Source organism: Marmota marmota, unplaced genomic scaffold (genome assembly GCF_001458135.2).
Source record: "Marmota marmota marmota unplaced genomic scaffold, marMar, whole genome shotgun sequence".
Lineage (NCBI taxonomy): Eukaryota > Metazoa > Chordata > Mammalia > Rodentia > Sciuridae > Marmota > Marmota marmota.
The window spans coordinates 9113063-9138312 of record NW_025999924.1 but is presented as its reverse complement, the minus strand read 5'-3'; positions in this window follow the sequence as shown (position 1 = coordinate 9138312).

The following is a 25250-nucleotide window of genomic DNA, read 5'->3' as shown; positions in this document are numbered from 1 at the left end:
AAAAAAAAAACAACAAAAAACATAATTACTGGAGTTAGCCACACCTGTGTTCAAATCTGGACTCTGATTCTCACTAGCTGTGCCATGGTAGGCCTGTGAATCAATCTCTGGAAATCTCAGTTTTCTTCTCTATAAAAGGATTACCTACTTCATGGGGTCATTGTGAAGTTTAAAGGAGCCAGTGCCCAGAACAAGAGTGGAAGAGTATGGTTGGGTGTTAATTTCTCCTACTGCTCCCCACAGATTCAAAGAGTTGGGAAAAACTGGAGAAATCTCTCTTCTATTCCTCCAGTATTGTGGGTCAGCTTCTCCTGGCTAGTTCCTACAACTGGGAATAGTTCCAGGGACAAGCTGCAGCTGAGGACACGGAGAACAGAAAAGAACAGAAATCAAGGACAGTTGGGAGACATAGCTGTGGGCAAACTCAGATCCTTGTGGATGGAAGTTGGCTGGACCTGGTGTCATTGGGCAATGATCATGGGAAAGAACAGACAAACATGGAACTTTGCACGGTCTTAAAGATACAGCAAAAGCCTCAAAATCGAAAGAAAAGACAAGGTGATTTCTATGTGTGAGTTTGTGAGAGTGGAGGACAATAGTAGCTATGGTGAGATCTCAGACGTTCATAATGTCCGTTTTCAGTATATTACTAACAGTGTATGTGAAATGCCACATCATTTTGGAAACACTGCTATTCCTTCCTTCATGAGTTGTATTTTTCCCATTCATAAAATGCTGATTTATTACAAATGAATTATTCTAAGTACCACTCATTTTTATCCTCCCCAATAAGCATGTTTTATTGTATACTGTCCAAATTAAGAAGTCCAGATGAAGTCACAGAATAGACTCTTTACACATTAAATATTTTTCCCCATCAGAACACTTTGTTTTCTCAGTCCACTGGAGGGGAGAAAAACAGAAATAAATTTTGTTGAAAGAAAACAAAATATTTCCCTTAAAAGGTGTTAGAAGACTAGATAGAAGACGGAGGGTTCTGCAAACAATGGATGTGTAATTGGTGTTATTAATGATGGATGATAAAGTTAGAGATAATGCAATAAAATTAGGCAAATTGAAATTAACTTCAGCCTTATAAATAAATATCTAAAATATGAGTAGTATATGAAGATATTTATTAATCCACCCATCTTCTGATCTATATAGTGGGCCCCACACAGATTACAGTCAATGATTTATTATTATCCATCACTCACTGGGAGTTGGTGGGAATTTTGGGAAGGTTTTCAACTCCAAGGTCATTTGAGAGCTATTAATGTAGGAGTGAATTTGCTCATTGGTCCTCTGAAGAGTTTGTAAGAATTAAAAAGAAAAGGGAATGACTTCTGCACTTGGAGAATTTGGCCAAGAATAAGACAAATAAGGGGACAGGATGGATCCCTTTGTGACTTGGACAAGTCAAAAGCAAGGTTGAGATTTACATGCACTTCTACATTTATTTTCAGTGCCAGTGAATTCCAAGTGAGACACAAGAGGCTGTGTCCTGACCAGCATCTAAATTCCTCTGAAGCTCCCTAGCAACTTCCTTACAAACAAATTTATTAGTGGGGATCCCTCAGAAAAAAGTGACATTGCCATGTGTTAATTTGTCATGAGAGTATCACTATGTATTTTACATACATATAACTTTTATATTACTTTATTGCTATTAAAGTAATCTGATTTGATCAAGTAAACTTTCTGGCAAAAGATGCTGTCTTTGGCACAATTTTTGTTGAAAGAAATTTTTGATAGTTGTTTGTCAATGAAACAGACTGGTTTCTCACTATAGCAATAATGTATTAGTTCACTTGATCAGCTGACAGAATGTCCCACTACTCTTGCATGGAGTAAGAAGGGAGTCATAATTTGAACTAACTTCCATATTAGGCCTTCAGAGAGCACTTGCTGGCCAAGCCATAGTAGTATTTCAGTATTTTTTCTTGACTAGATTCTTTTTACTTATCTTTACATGCATATTACACAGCCAACTATCTACATAGAGCACAGAGTAATAGGCAGTCACTGAATGACTAAATGGTGTTTAACACTTCTGACAAGTGAAAAACTGCAAAGACTATATGAAGTATAGTATTAATCACTTGTTTGGAAAATCTATACAAGAAATTTACCAAAACCTTTTTTTATTAAACCAATTTTTAATCTCTCTTGTCACATTTCTTAATAAAACTTGAATGGTCACATGATTCATAATTAGGTAATGATTCTCTTTGGAGACCTGGGCATTAAGGTAATCAAACAATTTGGGAAGACAATTGGTGTTCTGGATACTATTTCAGTAGTCCTGTGAAGACATTACAAATTTTAAATTTTTTTACAATTAAATAATAATAATAATAACAGAGCTATGGTTCCTAAGTGCTAGGGTCCCATCCAAGAAAAAGACCCCTCTGTTACTTTTGCCTATGTGAAAAATGTTAAGTGGCACTTTGGACATGAATGATGAATATACTAAACCAAGCAAGCTTCTAACATGAGCCCTTTCTTATCTAAACACTTGTCAAGGGACTAACCACTGCTTATCTCATGCTCTGAATCAGGAAAAGGCTAAAATGTCTGGCCATTTCAGTATCCTTTTTAAAAGCTTCTAACATACCAGTGATTTTAAGAATTTTTGAGGCAAGTTACATTTTTCCTTGTTACAATACCTTTTGTCAGAGGCTTGAACAATGGCATTGATAGTATAATTTTAGGGGCAAAAAGAACCCTGAGGAACTCCTCTAGAGTAGATCCAACCCTTCACAGATCTATCCTTGATCTATAAAGGTCAGGGTAAAATCTAGATATCTGTAGTCCAGGAAATCTGTGTGTTTTTAAATTTTTTTTCAGAGCTTTTTTTCAATCTCATTTCCTCATGATGCAACTTCTTTATTATGTGGAAAGGTTAGCTTAAGCATGTTGGAAGGTGTTTGTGTGAAATAGTTATTGTTACTTGATATCGTTTCATCTGTATTCAGAGGCAATTTCACTATAATTGCCACAGATCAGATTTTGAATGAGGCTTTTGTGCAGGGAGTGGGTGATTGATTTATCTAAGAAACATGGTTAGCTGAAGATTCCTTCTTCTGCCTCACCTATGGCAATTCAGATCAACCTGGACCACAATCTACCACATTCAATGATTTGACTCAGTGTTACAACTTACCTGTAGAGGATGTGTGGTTTCAGAACCTAAAAGCTGGTGTCACTTAGGCACATCACCATTGGGTGGCAGTACATGTTCAGAACAACCTACCATGGCTAGTTAATACATTATTTCAGAAAAGAAATTTGTGTTTTCTTTTCATACATTCTAATAATAACCTTTTTGTACAGGAAATTCATTGGCCATATAATTGATGAAATATAAACAGGAACTAAACTATCTTCCAGATGTTTATATATTTTAATTCATGATTGTAAAGTGCTTATATATTTTGTTCACTATGGTATCACTAATATCCAGTTCAGTCCCTGCAAATAGTAGGTATTCAAAAAAAATTTAAATAATTTTATGTCAATGTAATATTGAAAGATAAATCCTCAATTCAGGAAAATAAATGTATCTGACTATTTAGCCAGTTTTCTAGGGTTTCAGGCTAAACTCTTCCATACTTGATAATTTAAACTGTATTAAACTCAATGATCATTTTTATCTGGCATAGTTTGGAGAGAAGTACAAGATGCTGTTTCTGACACAGTATAGGTGATAGTTGCTCAGGCTACCATTTCCTATTAAATCATGTAAATAGTCATGTAATCAATGTCCTATTTCTTAGACATTTGTATTCTAGATTAGACTTTTAGAATATGTACCTACTTAGACTAGTACAATGAAAAAGCTTGTTGTGGTACTTTTTAGGCTTTTGACTCTTTTTAATCTCTGTTTTGACTGTTTATTTTCATTGAAGATGCTTTTAAAACTAGTTTATTGAGCTAGGGTGCATTTTGGAAAGTATTTTTTGGCCATAGACAAATACCATCTGTATTAAAGTAAACTTGGAATTATTTGTAAGAAAAAAAGATTATTAGTACAAACCAAAAACAGAAAAAAGATCCCAAAACAAGTCCTTGGAGAGAACCAAGAAAGAATATACAGGTTTTGTTGAAAACATTTATAGCAAGAGGTTATTTCAACTAAATAATTGTCATTTTAAAATGGTTATACCACAGTAGTTTTAATGTAACCTGTCTCTCTAAACATTGCTTAAACAATTCTTAATGATTTTAACAGTCAAAAAATCATAGTTCATTAAAAAGAAACGGAGGACTGGCACAGTGGTGCATGCCTGTAATCCCAGAGGCTTGAGAGGCTGAGGCAGGAGGATGGCAAGTTCAAAGCCAGCCTCAGCAACTTAGCGGGGCCCTAAGCAACTTAGCTAAACCCTGTATCAAAATTGAAAAAAAATGGGAATAACTATGTATTATTTTAACATACATACTCATATTTTAAAATTCATGTGTGTGTAGACGTTTTTACATATCACATAATGGAAAATATGAGATTCTTTTTTATTAATCTATTTATTTGTTCTACTTTGTTATACATGACAGCAGAATGCATTTTGATTCATTGTGCACAATTTTAGCACAATTTTTCATTTCTCTGATTATACACAAAGTAGAGTCACAGCATTCGCGTCTTCATATGTGTACCTAGAGTAATGATGTCCATCTCATTCCACCATCTTTCCTACCCCCATGCTCTCTCCCCTCCTTTCCCTCACCATTGTCCTATCCAAAGTTCCTCCATTCCTCCCATACTCCCTCCCGACCCCCATTATGGATCAGCATCCACTTATCAGAGAAAACATTCAGCTTTTTGCTTTTTGGGATTGGTGTACTTCACTTAGCAATATTCTTTCTTTGCTATACATAAAATTGATTTTCAAAGATGTTTTTAAAAAGTCTCCTCCATTTTTATCTAGTTAAGGGCAAAATCCAAGTACAAATCAAACCATAGAAAACTGGATATGTAACGTATTTAGTCCTCTTCTCTATTTCACAGAGATATGCAATCTGTACTGGAGACAATGTAATAAAAGTTAAATTTCCTTGGACATTACTTAAGAAAATCACCCAAATGATACTGAACACTAATGTCCAATATGTAGAATTCATCGAATAAGAATACAACTTATTCATCTATAATAGAACATACAGTGTGTACTATTTTCTGTATATTTCTTTTCAACAAACAACTATGGTAATGTAAAAAGATTTAAGATTTTTTAAATTATGGTTCTTGGTCAGGCGATGGCCAAAAAAGATATTTACATGGACATTGCATGAAGGTATTAAACAAATTAGGCAGAGACTTCAATCCTGGAAGACCTGTCATGAACGGGAACAGTATGTGCGACCCGAACTGTCGGAGCCAGTGATAATTAGTGCATCTAAGATGGGAAAGAGTGAATCAAGCACAAATCATGCTTATCATGTTCAGCAGTTCTCCCTGTTCACCTCCTCACTTGGAGACAATGAAAGTGGGGTGTGGTTGAATGAACGTGGAAAGATTTCAACCTTTCTGATTCCCGGTTCCTGCCTTAGAGCTCATCTGGACCATAACCTTGCTTGGGTAAACAGCAGAAAGCTGCAGCAGAAAACTTCTACTGGGCCCAAAAAAGACTTTGCTGCCCTGTGACGTCAAATAGTTTTCAGTGGACTTAAAAAGACTGAGAAGAATCTTCCTGTGCATCATCCTTTGAGACTTTGGAACACTGAGGAATGTTTTTCTCCATCATAGACTTGTCTTCATTAGTAGATTTAAATCACCACCAATAGGGCAGGCATGTATCCACCCCGGACTTGCTTAATGAGACAGCCAAAGACTTTGTCCTTCACAGAGGGAGCTTTTGAGGGAACCCGTTTCAGTGAGAAGTGTTAGCTTTGGATTGGAAATAAAGCTGCAATTCCGACCTGCCAGTAATTTAGCCTTTGTATTCTTTCCGACTTCTTCTAAATGCCAGTTTCGAATGCTAGTGCAGTCATTTTTAACTAGAAACCTGAAGATGATATGTCTGATTGTAAAGCTTCACCATCACAGGCTAGAAATAGCTGGATTTCTTTTTTCTCCTGATAACCCTAAAATCCAATACTTTAAAGTGCTTCCTGTCTTTTCCTCATTTTTCACATAGCTGGATCCACCCCAACCTCAGATCTGCAAATGCTGTCCATACAGACAAGTCTTCCCAACCTCCCTGTTGTGAACTAATTCATGTCCTCTCAAAACTGATCCTAATTCCCCCTCCCCATGTGGCTGTATTTGGAAATAAGGCATTTAGGCAGACATTTAAAATTAAATGAGGTCAAAATGGTAAGGCCCTAATCCAATAGGACTGATGTTCTTATAAGAAGTACTATCATACTACACCAGATATCTATCTATATATCTATGTAGCTATTCATCCATCTATCTATCTATCTCTATCAATCATTTTCTGTGTATCCCTCTTCTCCCTCTCTTTTTCCGTGCAAGCAGAGAAAAGTTCATGTGCAAATACAGCCAAACAGTGGCCCTCTACAAGCCAAAAAGACAGCCCTCATTAGAAACCAACCCTGATCATGTCTTAATCTTGGATTTCTAGCCTCTAGACCTATGAAAAAATAACTTTTGTTGTTTAAGCCATGAGTCTTGTTATTTTGCTAGGATCACCTTAGCAGACCCAAATGCTGCCCTCTACAAGAGACTCGTGGCCTCCTCTCTGTTTATCACATCTTTGTGCTGATTTTCTCTATCACACTTATCACAATTAATAATGAATGTTTAAATTTATTTTCTTATGTACTTGTTTTCTGTTTTTCCCAATTAGAATGTAAGTCTCATTAAGATCCCTTTAGACATTTTTTAAGTTGTCTACAGGGAAAAGACAGTAAACAAAGAAATTAGGAAGTCTTGGTATTAGTAGTTCAAGGTAAAGAAAATGACAACTTGGAAGAGGGTGAGCATGAGAGAGGAATATGAATGGATTGAGATCTGTGTAGGAGGTGTGACCCAACAGGATAAATGATGGAGGTGATTTTGTAGGAGGAGATGAAGGAAACAGAAGAATCTGGAATGATGCCTAAGTTTGGGGTCTGAGGAACTAGAGAATGTGGGGTCATTTTAAAAGATATAAACTAAAATGGGATCTTTTCTTTTATAGATTAACACCATTGATGTTTCTTATTCTAGTCTAATGCTTCTCAAAATTGAAATGTACATATGAATTACCAGGGAATCTTGTTAAATTCTGATTTAGTATATTGACCTTTATCATGTTCAATTGGTTTATATATCTCTTCTTCTGTACTATCATACTACATTTGCTTACTGTGGATGTTTGTACATCATCTCAAAATCAGAGAGTGTGGCCCCTTTGGTATCATTCTTATTTTTTTTTCCAAAATTGTGTCCTGACCATGCTAACCTTACTAGTTCTAGGCAAGACTATCTTCAAATTGTGGAAAGACAACAAGTTGCAGATACAAGAAGCTCGGAGAAAACCATGAGGATACATACAAAGGAAAACACAACAGGGCGCATCTTGGTCAAACTGCTGTACATCAAAAATATAGCATTTTAAAAGCATCTAGAATAGAATGATTCTCTATGCACAGAGAAAGAAGACCAGAATGACAATAGATTTCTTCGAAGTAGAAATGCAAACTGATGACGAAGAGCTTTACCTTCAAAGTACTATAAAGAAAGAAGAAGTAGAAAAAAAGATGAGAAAAGAAAAGGACCCTCTCAATTCAGAGAGAACATAAATTACAAATTACCAGTATCAGGAATCAAAGAGAAGTCATCGTTATAGATCCTATGGACATTATAAGAATAATAAGGAACTATTTGCCATCTTCTATGTTTCTACTACTTAATATACATAAATTTGACACTTGAGATGAAAAGGATAAACTCTCTGAAGGACAAATTGCCCAGATGACCAGAATTATTCTATATCTATTAAATAAGTTGAACTCATATTTCAAAAACTTTCTCATTGATGAATTTTCCTAAGCATTTGAGAAATAAATAATGCCAAACTTACATAAAATGTTTCAGAATATGGAAGAGGAAACCCTTCCCAACACATTTTATGAGGCTAATATGACTTTTATACTAAAACCACAGACTAATATTTCTCCCATACATAGAAATGAAAATTCAGCAAATATTAGCAAACCCAATTCTGCTAACATATTGTATTATGATTAAAGCGAAATTTATCTCAGGAATGTAAGTTTGTTTCAAAATTTAAAAACCAATTACTGTTATAGCCAGACATGGTGGCTAATGCCTTAATCCCAGCTACTAGGGAGGCTGATGCAGGATGATTGTAAGTTCAAGACTAGCCTGAAAAATTTGGTGACATATAAAAAAATTAGCAGGATTCCATCTGACATTAAAAAATAAAAAGTGCTAGAGATGTAGCTCAGTGGTAGAGCACCCTTGAATCCACCTCCTAGTACCACCAAAAATACAATAAAAATTAATTAATGTGATTATCATGTTCATGTACTAATAAGAAAAAACATATGTTCATCTCCAAAAATGCAGAAAAGTGTTGAAGTACATCAAATATTCTTCAACAGCAGAGTCTCTGCAAACCAGGAATACAAGAGAACTTCTTCAACTTGGTAAACCACATCTATAAATTACATTCAGGAAAAAAATCATATTAATTCATGAAAGAACCAATAATCCACATTACAATAGGAAATAAAGGTCTACCAAAGAATATATATTGGAAAGAAAAAAGTTGTCTTTATATAAAAATGACTTGATAATCTATGTAGGAAATCATAAAGAATTTCTGAATTGTGTGCAAAATAAAATGTCAAATTTCCTGTTTGTAGGGCACAGGATGCAGTAATGCAACAAGATATTTCCCAAAATTTGAAGGGAGTCAAGTATGTCCAACCTGGGATAGGGACTGTGGCTTCCTCCTTCTCCTCATTCACTAATCTACACCCAGCCTTTAATACAGTACCTGAAATATAATAGACACTCAGTAAATGTGCGCTGAATGAATGTATGAGTGATAATTCCTTAACCTGCAATCTACACTCTACAAGGTGAATCAACATGGTACCTAGCTTTAGGAAATCCACAGTCATTTAAGAAATCAATATATGGCTTGAAAAAGTAAAATTGTTCAATTTCTTAACAAAATTCAAGCCCTGAGTTTACTCTTCTATTTATTTGCTCATCATGATACATACCATTTCTAGCTGAGAAACACTATTTTGAAAAAACATGCTGCTTCTACATTATTGCCCATACAAATAATGTTTTTGCAAGGTTGGTGTGTGACTGGTGTCCTTGGCTGTAATCATGAATCAAATGTTTGACTCTAATGTACATGTGCTGTGTGTGGGTCTGTGATAATTTGCAGCCCTGTCTTCCTCATAAGCAGAAAGAAAGAATTAGGCTCAAACTGGGTCACCACAATGTTAATTATTATGTGTCTACTGCTGCGCTGAATCAATGTTCTTTGAGTAAAAATTAAAGTCATGTGGTCATGCATTGACACTCTTTTTAAGAAGCTAATTTTAAAATCAAGTAAGTGACCAAGACAGAGAAAATCTACACTTGTCCTTAGAAGAAAAGGCATAATCTTATTTTTAGCTATCACAAAGAAAAACACACTAAACACAACTATTTATTTGAAAATAAGGTTAGGATTCTATACCTATCATGATTCAAACACTTCTACATCCTTTTTAAATGAAATATGCTGAGATTATCTGAAGCAATATCTCACACTTTTTATCCTCAGAAACTTCTTGCCCACGCCCCAAGCTCTCTCAAAATTAACTCCTAATGGGTAGGTCTAAAGGGCTGGTGGGGGGATAAAAAGAGAGGGAAAGAATTACTTAAAATTTTACCCAGCAGATTTTAACTTTTCCACAAAATTAGAAATTCATTATTTCAATCAGTTTTTAAAAAATCTTACTTGAAATCTGGGAGTAACTGTAGTATAGTATTTGGATGTTTTTTAACCCATGGAAGATAAGGCTTCAGGATAGAATCTTAGATGAAAGTTCATTGATATTGTCCAGAGCTGAGAGGATAAAATCCAGGTCATTTTCCTAACAAGCAGACTTCAGACTGACAGTAGTACAACATGTGTCTGGGACCAACATGTACTGTGAGAACACACACGAGAGCCTCACTGAGGTTCCATGTGAGTGGATGAAGACATTGGTTGGACCTTTGTCAGTAAACAAATGTGATCCAGAGACACACGGGGAGCTGCAGCTATGGTTCAGTAGGAAGGTGACATCTTTTCCAGAGTCTCTTTTCTAACTCTAATTATACTCTCAGGTTGATGTGGCCAAACATGGGACTCAGGAGTTTAACAAAATCAAGCTTGCCTCAGATGTAGTGAAATGTCCCATCAGAAGGGATTAAAGTCATTCAGTGAGCAATTTGAAATACCCAAATAATTTTCAAAATGATTCCCTATGTTAGCGTGGTATTTCTGAGAACCTAAACTAATCCAAAATAAACCCAAATATTTTTGTTTAACAAAGCCACCTCCTCATTAGTTCAGAGCAATGATTCTTTGCTCCATTCAAGGGAGGCATGTTATTTGATTTCCTGTTTTCTATGGCTATCCCAAATGTTGCATGACATTCTTTAAAAAAAATGAGATCTTTTACTGTTTTAAAAATCATTCTCAGAATTTTTTTTGGATCATTTTGGAATAATTGCAGATATACTGGGTGCCTCCACACCAGGTACAAAAGATAAAAATACCAAACTATTGTCTCTAGAGTAGCATCTTTTTCATCTAATTTTAAAATATAATTAGTGTTAAGTGTGTTGCCAAAGGTTTGGACACAATGTGGATTTCTGTTACTGAAAGAAGATTCATATTTGATATCATTAATTTATTTGAAAAATATATATGGAGCGCTAAGTATGTGCAAAGACTTCAGATTGGTAAGGAAAAGATGGATAGAGATTGATTTAGACAGCTTAAATTTCCAAACTAGATTGTTTCAAGGTTGTGGATTCAAGATAATAGCCCCAATCTTCTCATTTAACTTTTACTCTGTAGATAAATGTAATATTCCTGGTTCTGATATGATTTCAGGCAAAAATAATAACCACCCAATATATGTTTTCCATAAGATACAGTCTATAAATGTGGTCAGTCTGAATGGCTGCTCATGTGTTTTCAATCACTCATAATACATTAGGAGCAAAGTCTGTTACAGAAACTAAAGGCCAGGATTGTATAGGCCAGGTCATAGCTTACATAGTGTTCAGATAGCTCTAATAAAAAAAAAAAATGGTGGCTGAATACCAAGTAGCTGCATCTCCAATTCTTATTTAGAATCTGAAATTATAGTGAAGTTGAGGTCGATGGGGCGGCCTTCCACTCAGTATCCCAAATCAGGATTGCCATTCCTAATTCCCTTCCTGAGGCCTTTGGCTCTCTGCTTGGCTTTATTTGAAATGCTGTTTGCTCCCCAATTTTCCCTTTTCTGTTACCATAGACCATGAGCTATAGTGTCAGTCACAGCCAGATTTTTCATACATTGTCTACAAGGTAAAAGTGATGGACAGATCCAATAAATATGATAAGTAAGCATCTGATTATCTAGAAGATTTTCCTGGCACACTGACTAAATCTTCTTTTCTACAAATTCATATTAACTTTTCTTTTGTCCTACAGGGAATGGTAGATTGTTCAGGGACAGTCTGGCTTAGGTTCCAGATCAATATTGGAACCTTCACAGTTTTCATATAAAGCAATAACCAACTTATAAGGTCAGTGTGGACATATGAGGAAGGCTTTACATAATCTTTCTGAGCTTATAATAAAGCTACATGAAGATAGCTTACAAATGACACCCACACAAATATGCCACAACTAAACAAAGTTCTGCGTTATACTTTACTACTCCTGCCCTATTTTGAGTCTTTTTGTTAACTAAGAGTGATTCTCCTCTCTCTATTCATTCTCAAGTGAAAAAAAGAAGGAAGAAAATACTGAGATCATTAAAACTAAAATAAGAAAAACTGAATGAAATACAGGAAAGACAAAAAATTGCTTAAAAGTTACCTAAGTTACAAGATTTGTTACTGTTTCTGCTGTTGGAGGCAACCAGAAACCCACCCAAAGTTGGCTTAAACATAAAAAGGAAAGTATTGGCTTGTATCTTTGAAAAGTCCAAGTGAACTCCTAGCTTCAAATACTGTTTGATGCAGAGACTCAAACATCTTCTCTGGGTCTGAGTTTTTTTTCTTTCCATTTCTCAACTTCAACTCCTTGGGCAGCTTCACACTTCAAATGAGCAGGATGACATCCACAAATCCATATCTTACAAACTTTTTGCTTTGAATCCAGAAATAAGAGAAGGTCTCCTGCAAATTTCAGCAAAAGTTTCATTCCATTATAGCAACTTTCCCTAAGTCACAAGCTAATCCTAGTGGCCAGAGAGTCCAGCACTTCAATATGCATAGGCTCATGCCTCATGAGAAAGCCAAAGCAAATAGGCTGAGAGGAGAGGAGCCATTGCTTAGATGGAATTTTGATTTGGTATCCAGAAGCAGGGCAAACAGATGTTCAGCGGGGAAAAACTGATATCCACTACATTATCTCTCCATCAAGTCCAGGATTGAAACCTACCTTTTCCAGTTAAGCTTTTCTGAACACCCAGTCCTGAAGCACTCTACAATGAATTCCCAAATATAATCACTGTCACTGCTTTGGCAAAAGACAAAAAGTTTAGCACAGCTTGTGATGCTAAGTCCCAAGCTATCATACAAAACTATTGTCTGGGCTTGTGCTCTTAGCTTTCTGTGTGGGTATTAGGTATAATATTCAGCCTCATGTCCTATGGTCTATCTTTCCAGTTGAGATACTGGTGCAACAATTAGCTTTGTGTAGGGGAAGTCTGGCATCATGTTATCTCCTCTGTGTGGACATTCTGCCCAGAGCCTTGCTGCCTGTGACCTCTTTTTTGATTTTGTTTGTTTGTTGTTTGAGGGGGTAAGGGCAGTGGAGGGGATACCAGGGATTTAACCCAGGGAGAATTTACCACTGAGCTACATTCCCAGCCCTTTTAATTTTGAAACAGGGTCTTACTAAGTTGTGCAGGGCCTGCTAAATTTCCCAAGGTTGACTCTGAACTTGCAATCTTGGCCTTCAGCCTCTCTTGGATTGCAGGCATGTGCCACTGCACCTGGCATCACTTGAGATCTTACCCAGTCACTCTGATGCATGAGTAGACCTGGAAGTCCATGGAATCCTTAAATAGTAGGTTACAGAAGCCAATGGACAAATATTCCCTTTAGTCTCTCCAAAGCTAAAAGTTCCAAGGCACTTTCTGCGTGAATTCTCACTGGGTCTCCATCCTCCTGATATGGCCCCCAGCTCTTAGATTGACTGTTGTTCAGTTCCTTCTTTTTTTTTTCAGTCCCTAACCTTTGTAATCAATTACCCAATTAAACCACCAGTTCTCAAACCTTTGCCTCAACTTCCATTTTCTGAGGAATACCATGCCAAACCTACTTAAAAGTTTTTTGAAGGAAAGCCTTATGTCTCTAGTACCCAGAAGATATTTATTGACATAATTTATTTAAAAGGAAAAGAAACCTGCAAGATCACTTACCGAAGTGGAACATGTATACTGGTGAGCAAATGCACTAGGTGGCACGGTTTTGAGGAGACAGATGACTGTCAAAGTGCAAATGGGAAGTTAGGCTTAGTGGCCAGGATGCCAAGTCATCCCAAAACTAGAGCCTGGAGTGGGTCACATCCTCAGCATTTAATATTCCTTTGGTCATTATTCATTTTGGAAACACAATTGTTCATTATTCCATTAATAGTAATTTTCTAAGTGACTTCAAATTTTTACTCTTTTAGAGCAATAAATATTTCATCTCAAATCCTTGTATTTTGCCCTCTTCACTTAGGGTCAGTGAGTTATAAAAATATTTGTCTCTCTATCAAAATAAATGTAAGGGTTGATGAGTCTATATAGAGTTGAGCAATATCCCAAAGCTTGCAGCATAGTGCTTTGACTCTTAAATTGCTCCTAAGTGCTACTTGACCTCTGCAAATTATTATCCTCCCCATACCCTGATGGGCAAAGGAGAATGAGTAACACTTAGAGAAAAAAAAGAATAATCAATATATAATTACTCTAAATTGTGCACAAAGCCCATCGCCATGCCTGGCAAATGAATCATGAAAAAGAAGTCCTCTCTGAAATGTACCACTGGGTTCTCAACACAATAATCTTAATGGTTTAGACTGCATTAGCAAAATAAACAAAATTATTTCCTGCATTAACACAAAGCTATTCATCTTTGTGGGTTTTTAAAATTTTTATAGTGACAAGCTTGTCTGGAAGACCAAAGCCATCTATTCCTTGCTTAGAAATGGAGAAAAAGGACAGCAGGTAAATAGTCTGATTGTTGAGATTAAGGCCCATTGATGCCCCAGGAAAAGCATAATACAGGAAGGATGAGAATTAGTATTTACTAAAGACCAATGGTGTGCCAAGATCCCTTTTTAAATTTCTTTCTTTCTTTCTTTCTGTACTGGGGATTGAACTAAGGGCACTCAACCATTGAGGAACATCCCCAGTCATTTTAAAATACATTTTTATTAGAGACAGGGTATCATTGGGTTGCTTGGATTCTCACTAAATTTCTGAGGCTGGCTTTGAACTCACAATCCTGCCTCAGTCTCCCAAGCCTTCAGGATTACAGGTGCATGCTGCCACACCCAATCCAAGATTCTTTATATATTGCAGTAGGCTCACCAAAATTATTAGGTCATAATTCCTGGAAGGTAAAAATATTACCTTGTATTAGAAAGGGATCTTTGCAGACTGGTCTTGAGAATGGAAGATTATCCCTGATTATTCATTTGGGCCCCTATCTGTAATCACAAGAGAGGCAAAAAGGGACTATGTAGAAGAAAATAAGAATGTGTAGTTATGGAAACAGGTTGAAGTGACGTGACCACTAGTCAAGGGGTGCCAGAAACTCCCAAAAGAAGAGACAAGGATCCAAACTGATTCTTTTCCAGAACCTTCACAGGGAGCACAGCCCAGTGTCAACTGACTTCAGATTTCTGGTCTCTAAAACTGTGAGAGAATACGTTTCTGCGTGTTAGGCCACCAAGTTTGTGATAATTCTTTACAGCAGCCCCAGGAATCTAATACAATATGTTATCTCATTTAATCTTCATTGCAATTTTTGAGGTGGTTGTCACCCCTATTTTATATATTAGGAAACCGAGAGTGACAGGAAGTGAGCTAAGTCACCTGGTAAATAATTGGTAGAAAAGTCGTGTGTGGGGGTTGGGAATATAGCTCAGTTGGTAGAGTGCTTGCCTAGCATGCTCAAGGCCTTGGGTTCAATACCTAGCACCACTAAAGAAAAAAAAAATGGAAAGAAAGAAAGGTCATGTGTGTAGTTGAATTCCAAAGCTCAAGTTCTTTTTTTTTAATTTGTTTTACTTAGTTACACATGACAGTACATTGATCTTGACATATCATACTTTTGAATCAGATGGGATATAATTTCTCATTTTTCTGAGTGTACAGGTTGCAGAATCACATTGGTCATGCAGTCACATATATAAACACAGTAATAATAATGTCTGTTTCATTCTACTATCCTTCCTATCTCCCCAAGCCCTCCCCTCCCCTCCCATCACTTCTCTCTACTTAATCTATGTATTTTGTATAACAATGAGGGTTTCCTTCCACCATCCATGCAATTCCCTTTCTCCCTCCCTTTCCCTCCCACCCCTCTTCCCTATGTAGAGGTAATCTTCTTCCCATGCTCTTCCTCTCTTCCCCACTTTGAGTCACCCCCCTTATATCAGAGGAGACATTCGGGATTTGTTTTTTGGGGATTGGCTAACTTCACTTAGCATAATCTGCTCTAATGCCATCCATTTACCAGCAAATGTCATGATCTTATTATTTTTTTAGTGCTGAGTAATATTTCATTGTGTATATATGCCACATGTTTTTATCCATTCATCCATTGAAGGGCATCTAGGTTGGCTCCACAGTTTAGCTATTGTGAATTGTGCTGCTATAAACATTGATGTGGCTCTGTCTCTGTAGTATGCTGTTTTTAGGTCCTTTGGGTATAGTCCTAGAAGAATAGCTGGGTCAATGGTGGTTCCATTCCCAAATTTCCAAGGAATCTCCCTACTGCTTTCCAAGTTCTTTACCACAACCCACTCTCCAGCCATGCAGACCTGCTTGTACATCTTTTCCTACCTTCCTACTCCCCTTGTTCTGCTTCCTGAGACACATGCCCTCAGGCCTGACCTCAAGGACATGTACCCCTTGGTCTTCTTTCCTATCCTCCCTCACTAGCTCCTCTGCTCTGGTCACATTGTACATTTGTCCTTTGGTTTGTTTTTCTCCTCACTGAACTATGGGATCTTCTGTAGCGGGGACTGTGCCTCTGTCTTTACTCTCCAGAATACCTGCCATCTGCTAGAGGCTGTGCTTAGTAGGTGAATTAGGCCACATTCACTCCTAGACAGACAAAGAAAGAAATGGTTCAATGTTAATAAGCATGAGGGTCTTTGGGTTTCCATGTGAGTGAGGAGTGTGACTATTAAATGATCGAATTAAAGGTCCAAGAACAATGTCTAGAAAAGAGTATGATCTATAAAATGGTCCCCATTTTCAATGTTTGTCACCTCTTCTTTGTAAGAAGGAAAGTCTTCTTTTGAAAATAAGCTAATTGATGATCTAAATTTTAAACCAATAATCAAGTTTTATAATATAGTTTTATAGAAAATAAGACCACTCTTAAGAAGACAAATTTGATTTTGATGTGGTTATTTATTTCCCCATCAGTAGAAAGCTAAAACTGGAAAAGTCATTCATTGCCTATAACCCAAAGCTGGGAAACAAACATGTCAAAAATATTAAGATACACCACATCCTGGAATTTCACTTGAGACTTTCCACGGTGGAATATCTTGGTATTTGTGAAGTGAAAGGAACCTTATTGCCTCTATGTGTTAATATTGCACTTGTCTCTCAATACTTTGATATTTCTAGATTAGCTCTTGCCTGGAACTCAGCTGGCCGCTTCGTTTCTCACTGATGAACAGATTGGACTAATTTCAAACATGCAGAGAAGAAAGCACAACTCTTCTGTTTGCATGTGTGAGACCTGATATAGTTTTTAATTGGCTCACAAGCTTTAAATTTTAAGTGAAAACCAAGGCTTTCCAGGAGATGCACAGATAAAAGAAAAACAAGTTAGAAAGTTTGAGGCTATTTTTTTTTAATCTTCATTTGTTCCTGGTCTCACAAAGTAAACATAAGATTGTTTTGCAATGAACACATACTTCAGGGGACAAAGACATACAGCTTGAAACCTAAGAAACTCCAATGTATCTCGAGGGTGTTTGTTACTTGGAGGCAAGTAGCACCTATATAGTTTTGTTTTCTATGCCATACGTGTTGCCCTTTGTTACAGGTGAGATATTAGCTGCATTGAAGGGGCTACATCAACCCATTTCTGCCTCCAATAGATTTCCTATACAAAAAACTCCCATATCAGAAACTCAAGGATGTCTCTGAATTTCATTGATTTTTGTTGATTGCAATATACGGTGGCTGTAAACTCTGAAGCACATAGACACATCAGAAAAGACTGAACAACCCGGTCTATCTTGTATTTCACAGATTGTCCCGCGGTCACTAACAAAGAGAAGGGCCCAGGAACACCCACTGCTCCTACCTCTTAATGAGCTATAACTGGTATAGAGGCAGGACAATCAAGATTAACTTAGAAGAAAAATGCTCAGGATCTGAATGGGACAGAAGAGTAGTAGCATATAAATGGAAAGGTGGGTAGACTCGAGAGGCAATTTGGAGAAAGAATCAATAAGATGGGTGTAAACTGACTGCGTTAGGCTAGTAATGAGCCAGATGATTATGAAGCTCCCAGTTAAGAAAAATGGGTCGATGGTAGCAAGAGGGAGTGCAGGAGAAAGAGGACAAGAGGAAGATAAATACTATGAGGAAGGGAGGGAGAACTTGCTTGTGAAAATGTTGAAGTTGAGGTGCTTGAAAGACAGCTACATGGAGATAGATGTCAGGCAAAGAGATGGAAATTCAGAACTGGTGCTTAAGGAGAGAGAGTAAGTTACAGTTTTAAATTTGCTTTTCTCATTACTATTTAGAGTAAGGTTTATTGTATTGTACACTAAATTCTTTTCTTACCATTTTCACATTTTACTTCAAACACAGCTATGTAAGTGAGCAGGGAAATTTTTATCATTTTCACTTTATATAAAAGGAAACCAAAGTTCACCGAAGTTAAACAGTTCTCTCCAGGGCTCATTTGGAAGATAATGCCAAAACCAGGACAAGACAGACCTTTTGAAATTGATGCTAGTATTTCCTGTGCCCTGGGAAACTGTAATCCAACATTTACTGTTTGCAAGTATATAGAGCAGATCTGTTGCAAAAAAAAAAAAAAAAATAGGCAACCCATGAAGCTATGCAAATTCATAAATTTCTACTGGGGACTATGTATATTGAATGGCAGCTGGTGGAGGAGGAACCAGGGAAGGAATGAGGGTTAATGTGGTTAGAGAGGTAAAAGGAAAATCAGGAGGGTGTTAAGGTCACAGAAGAAATCAGAGAAACTCAAATTTCAAGGAGCTAGGGCTATCAACAGTATCAATGGTTGTTTGTTCTTTAATTCTTGTCCACTTCCCATGGCAGTTCCATCCAGAGGCAGACAGAGAGGAAGTCTCCTCACTTTTCGATGCACAGGGGCTCCTGAACACCCCCACGAAATACCTCTGTCTATGTGTATGCAACAAATCTGTGTTTCCAACTGCAGTTCCTTGCTTCCATTTCAAAGACTCAGCAGAGACTCAGCTCGAGGGTTGCTTGAATAAATTTTAAGCTCTACCTCCCAGCGAGAAAACCATCAGTAAATTTCACAGGAGCCCACGTGCAACCTTTATTCATAGATCAATGTGTAACGCATAGTTTTAAATGTAGATCACGTCAGAGGTGCCATGTCTACACAACAGCAAACAGATGCTTTGGCAAAGAGAAGAGCTGCCATGTGTTTATGAGTGGCAGTATCTTATGGTGAGAAACACTTCCCACCTTTTCCTCATTTATATTTTCAATTTTATTTTTAAAACACTTTTTTTTTTCCTGATATATCGAGGTAAGTTTTCCAGACAGAAATCTGGCCTTCAAAAAGCCAAGTATTCCAAACTTAGGCAAATAATATGATAGGAAAGAAATGCATTGAATGAAACAATTTCACAAATCCAATAGGATGAATGTTCATGGAGTATTTTCCATGTATAGAGCATTATGCTAGACCCTCTAGAGATATACATATTGGAAAATAAACCCCTCAAAAAATTTTACTTGGACAGAGACAGTGGTGCCCAACAAACATTCTCTATGCTCTTCTGCATTTCTCAGCCCCTCTGGAGTTAAGCAAAGACATATGTCTAGTTCTGCCAATAATCTGTAGATAGGTGATCAAAGCCAAGAAAATTTGACCCATTATATTCCTCATTTCACTTCCCCTTCTTTGATAATAAAAGAAGCCTGTTCTAGCTGGGTACTATGTAATCCCAGCTGCTTGGGGGCTGAAGCAGGAGAATCACAAGTTTAAAGTCAGCCCTGATAACTTAATGAGACCCTGTCTCACAATAAATAAATAAATAGATATGGGTATATAGCTCAGTGATAGAGCATCCTTGGGTTCACTCCCCACTACCCACCCCCCCCACACACACAAGGCTATTCTACATAGTTCAAAAGAGACTCCACATGTTGGAATTCCCAGTAGTTATATGAATCAGATTTTCCCAATGACCCATTTCAGATGTCTGGTGTGATAATCCACTGAAAATTTTTCTCTTCAATTAAGCCACAAATTTTGGAGTTGTTTGTTACTAAAGCATTATCCTGACATATCCTGACCAATAAATTTAAGTTTCAGAAGCACACATCTAAAAACTAACTGGTTGTTGATACATTCTGCTTTATTCATAATAGTCTTGTTTTGTGCCCGTAAAAGATTAATTAATACCTGTTAATTATTTTTGGCACAGTATTGCACTTACAAAAGTATTCTGGATTGGATAATGCTATAGTTTGGATCTTAAATATTCCCCCAAAGAGCCATGTGTTGAATGCTTCGTCCCCAGCCTGTGGCACTATTGGCACTAAAGAATCTTTAGGAGATTAGGTCTAGTGAAGGAATGTTAGGAAATTATGGGGGAGCCCTTGATGGAGCTATTGATTCCTTAGTTCCTCCTCTCTCTCTGTGCTTCTGGATACCACAAGGTAAACAGATCTCATCTACCATGTGCTTCCACCATGATGCACTGTGTCACCAAAAACCTAAAGGAACTGGGTCAAACAACCATTAACTGCAAACTCTAAAACAGGGGGCCAAAATAAACCTTTTCTCCTTTTAAGGGGATTGGTCTCAGGTGTTTGTCACAGTATTAGAAAGCTGACTAATACAAATGATAAATTACATGATCACCCTACAGAAAAAAATAACTTGTGGTAAATAACATAAGAGATACATAATATGGCTCTGGGAGGGAGAAGATAATCCTCTCAAATGAATTTGATCATTTGAGCTGGAACTAAAAGAAAGTATTTTGTTCTGCTAGGCAGATATTGGGGAAGATGATGTTTGAAGGTGAAGGACATTCCAACAGCTCTGTTTGGTCAACGGTTCAAAGGTGGTATATAGAATATTTTGGAGAAGGCAGGTTAAGATGTGGTGAGGGTTAGGACATAGGATTAGAGAATACAGGGAAGCAGAAGGACAATTAGACACTTCATCAAGGGCTTTGAAGACTAAGTTGAGGGGTGTTCAAATTAGTATGCCATGTAGAATTCATTTGGGAGAGTTAACACATTACACTTGATTTCCTTGATTAGCACTTCTTCTTATCTTTGACTTTCTGACCCAAATGTTATATAACAATTCATGAAATAGAACAAAGTACATATTGTTGATGTAGAGCAACTTTTCATAAATTTCACATAGAAATTTTCATAAAAGATGGTCCAGCAAGAAAGAAATAGCTGTTCAATTATTCTCTGTGGTGGCTGATGCTCATGGAATTATTTTATAAATTATAAATATAGTGAAATAGCTACTAGGTTCTGTAACTGGGGATGGATGTACTACTGAGCTCTTAAGTATAGTTCAAAGAAAAATAACCACAAATATGGTAGTTAACAGCCACTCATCTCAGTTTGCCTGAAACAGAGTTCAAGTGTTTGGTGACCCTCAGAAGGATCTCAACTTAGATGATAAAATATTAGTGGCCCTCAAAGGGATCTTTGCTTAGATGATAAACTATCTGACTGCTCTTCCTGTGACACTCAGAGGCGAGATAATTTCACCTTCCTTCTTTCTCCTTATTCTCTGAAATTTAATTGGAATTGATTTGAATCTACATCTGCAATACCTTCATGTGACTCCAACATCAGTCATCTGGGAGGTCTTTTGCCTTGGGTGATACAATAATTTCATAGGCTCATGCCCTAGGACTTCCACCTCAAGTCTTCTACCCAGGCCAGCAAGCTCCTTTCACCCAGGCTGAGTACCACATCCTTCTGGTTCTTGGGTAAGTTTCCCAGACTTCAGAGTTAATAGCCAATTTCCACCTATTCTCTATACACATTCCTTAGTTACTATTGGGGCATGAATAGAAAATACATGTGAAAAAGACATCAACTAAATGTTAATATCAACCAACATCAGTTCACAAATAGGATTGGGGGAAACGTTTAGTAGCTATCAAAAAGCATGTAAGTTGTTCTCACACATTGCATTATTAGCATGTGTTGAAAAACATTATCTCCCAAAAGTGCTGTATACATTTGTCATATGTACAGAGGCCAATCTTACATTATATGCCACAACTATATGTAACTTAGTATCTCTCTATAGCAAGAAACAATAAGCACATGATTGACTTATATTGCTAGTTTCACTCAGTTCATAACAGCACTGTTTTGACCTAAGTCCTGATTTTGTTGAAACTGCTGGCCAGTCAGCTTGCTATGAAGCGTCCGACCTGTGGAGTCAGATATGGTAAGGCCAGGCAAGTAGTCAGGTGGTGAACTAAAACTGAAACACTGCTTCAGTTTTAGTTCAGACTCTGCTGTTTACCAGCTGGTAATCTTGGGCTAGTTCCCAATCTCTTTTAAGCTTTAGTTTCCTTGTCTATAATGTGAAGATGGCATGACAAGCAGTTTCTTCAGAAGGAAGTTTGGGGATTCATTTGAACAGTTATTTTTAAATATTTAGCACAAGGCCTGACACATTTCTTTACTTTCTAAGATTTAATTAGAATTGGTTTAAATTTCTACATATTAAATTATGGTGAAATGTTCATTACCAGTCATTTGGAAAGCCCCCTTCTCCTGCCTTGGGCATTACATAAACAACAGGAGCTAATATACTTTTGAATAAGGCCTCTGTGACTCTGCTTCTTAACAAAAAGGTAGCCAAGTATCTTAGTCTGTTTTGTGTTGCTATAACAAAATACCTGACACTGTGTAACTTGTGAAGAAAGGAGATTTATCTACTTCATGATTCTAGTGACTGAAAGGTCCAAACAGCATGGCACTGCCAATGTGGCTATTGATTGTTGGTGCATCACAACATAACAGAGAAGTGGAAATGGTCACATGGAAAATGGGGTAGTCTCACTTTATGTGAAGCAACTCTCTCATGAGAACTAATCCACTTCATAAAACCAACATTAATCCTCTCCAAAAGTGGGGCCTGCATGACCTCATCACCTCCCACTAGGCCCCACTTCTTATTGATGCCACCACCTCAACACCATCACACTGGGGACTAAACTTCCTGCACATAAACCTTGGGGAAAAATCCAACTACAAACCATAGCATCAGTGTAATATCAATCCACACTTGGCAAGTCTCAAGTAAATTTACATGGTTTTAAATTAAATAGAGTTCTCATTTAGGGTAGAAACCTATTCTTCCTCTCCTCTGTGTTACATGTCTTAGGGTTTCTACTTCAAGTTCATATCACATCCTTCCCCATATAGTAACATAATAATAGTTAATTTTATGTTTCCTGTCTATCATTCTCCCCAACTTTAGTGAAGGTTCCTTAAAGGAAGAAAGAAACCAAAACACATGTATTGCTGATCAGGTCATATCTGCAGATGATATCTACTTGAAGGCTAATCAGGGATTGTACGCTGTTCTTTAGGCCTTGTGACCTGCAGATCTACAGTCAGAGGAGGGGGTTGGCCTCTTGAAATTGTCACAGGAAATTTGACCCCAGTAAGAAACTTAAATTTTAATCATATCAAATTTCTCATAGCACATCTAACAGAGCTCTAAACACAAACGGGAGGTGAGGTGGGTCTTCAGAAAGTACCTCAAATAATAACAATCTTAATTTGTTGTTTGAAGCATTTTCTGAAAAAGAGAAAAACAATGAAAACACGGGCGTACAGTAAGAGACTGAGAAAAACCAAAGTACTATAAAAGTAGTAAGTTTATTTTACTCATTTCTAACATTCAGAAGACAGAGAAAAGCATTCAGATATTCTGAAAAAAGCACACTTAAATTGTTATGTGGTAATATGAAATATGTCTCATGCATCTCACATCTGCAAAGTATAAGCTGACCCCTGGAATTGCAAATTACTAAGTCAATTAAATGGTTTGCCACCTAACATGACATTACCACATGATTCACTTTCAGAAAAATCCTTTGTAGGCTTCCATGCCAAGACTGAGTCATCAGCAATATATGAGTTTGCTTTCTTTTTATGTCAGTGTTCTTGAAATGAAATATTTTCTTTGTGATTTGGTAGAGAAAATTATGATCATCGATATATCTTTTCTCTCTCTCCTTCATCTTCCCTCTGCAAATGTTGATTATGAAGGGTAGGATCCTCTTTCCCCAAAATTGCCTGTCATTTCCCTTGCATGCAGAAAAGGGGAAAGACTAAGATATAGCACTGCAACATTGAGTGAAGAAATGTTATTCTAACTTAGCAGATATAATAGAAGAAGCATGTGTGGTTTTCTTTTTTTCTTTTTATGGTACCAGAGATTAAGCCCAGAGGAACTTAACCACTAAGCCATATCCCCCGTCTGTTTTTACTTTTTATTTTGAGACAAGGTCCCACGAAGTTGCTTATGGGCCTCACTAAATTGCTGAGGCTGGCTTTGAATGCAATCCTCCTGCCTCAGTCTTCTGAGCCTCTGGGATTACAGTCCTGTGCCTCCATGCCCAGCAAAAATAGCATATCTTTAATGTTGCCTTTTGAACATGATAAAACTGAATAAGTAAGTGATTTGTATTTGTCATTCATTTTATCTATTTCTAAACTGTTCAGGAATAAACAGATTCTAACAATCTTTCCATGTCCCTTATACAAGATATTACAAGCTTACAACCAAATCCACTCACAAATCCAAATCAAATATTTAAACAAAATGTATCCCAAATGTCCTTATGACATGTAAGCTTGCATTAGCATTTTCATCTGTGTTTATTCCATATTGTCTTTTCTTTCTCCTTGAGTTGATTTGAGTTTATGACTAATACAACTATCCTTATTGTAACTAGATGAATGGACATAAGTTTATCATCAATGAAATTGTTTTTAAGTATACTTTGTCTATTTCAAGAAAGATGAATACATAGTCCAAATTTATTATTTTTTTATTTTAAAATATGTTAGCTAAGATATTTTAAAATAAAAAATAATAATAAATCAATTTGGACTATGTATCCATCTTTCTTGAAATAGACAAAGTATATTTAGAAAAAAAATTATTAATCTAGATTGCAAAAGTAATAAACATACAAAGGAATTAGTTGATACAGAATGTACATTGAAGGAAAATAGAGCTTGTCCTGTTTAAGATCATTTCTTAAATATCAGAGGCACTTAAACTAAAAAGAAAGACACGGAAAATTCACACATAAGGAAGTAAAATGAAGAAAAGGATTCAGAGCAAAATTTTCATTGAAGATTAAAGCAGATTATTTGGCTTAAATTTATATTCTAAATTCTTCTTGGGCTGTTGGTAGTTTCTAATTTATTATAAATCTGTGTTGGGGGCTATTTTATGCCACTATATACATTGTGAGCTTAATAATGTCCAGGGTATATTTGAAAGAAAATTTTAGAAAGCTTAATAATACTTTAAATTATAAAATAAAGTAATTTTTTATTCATGTATA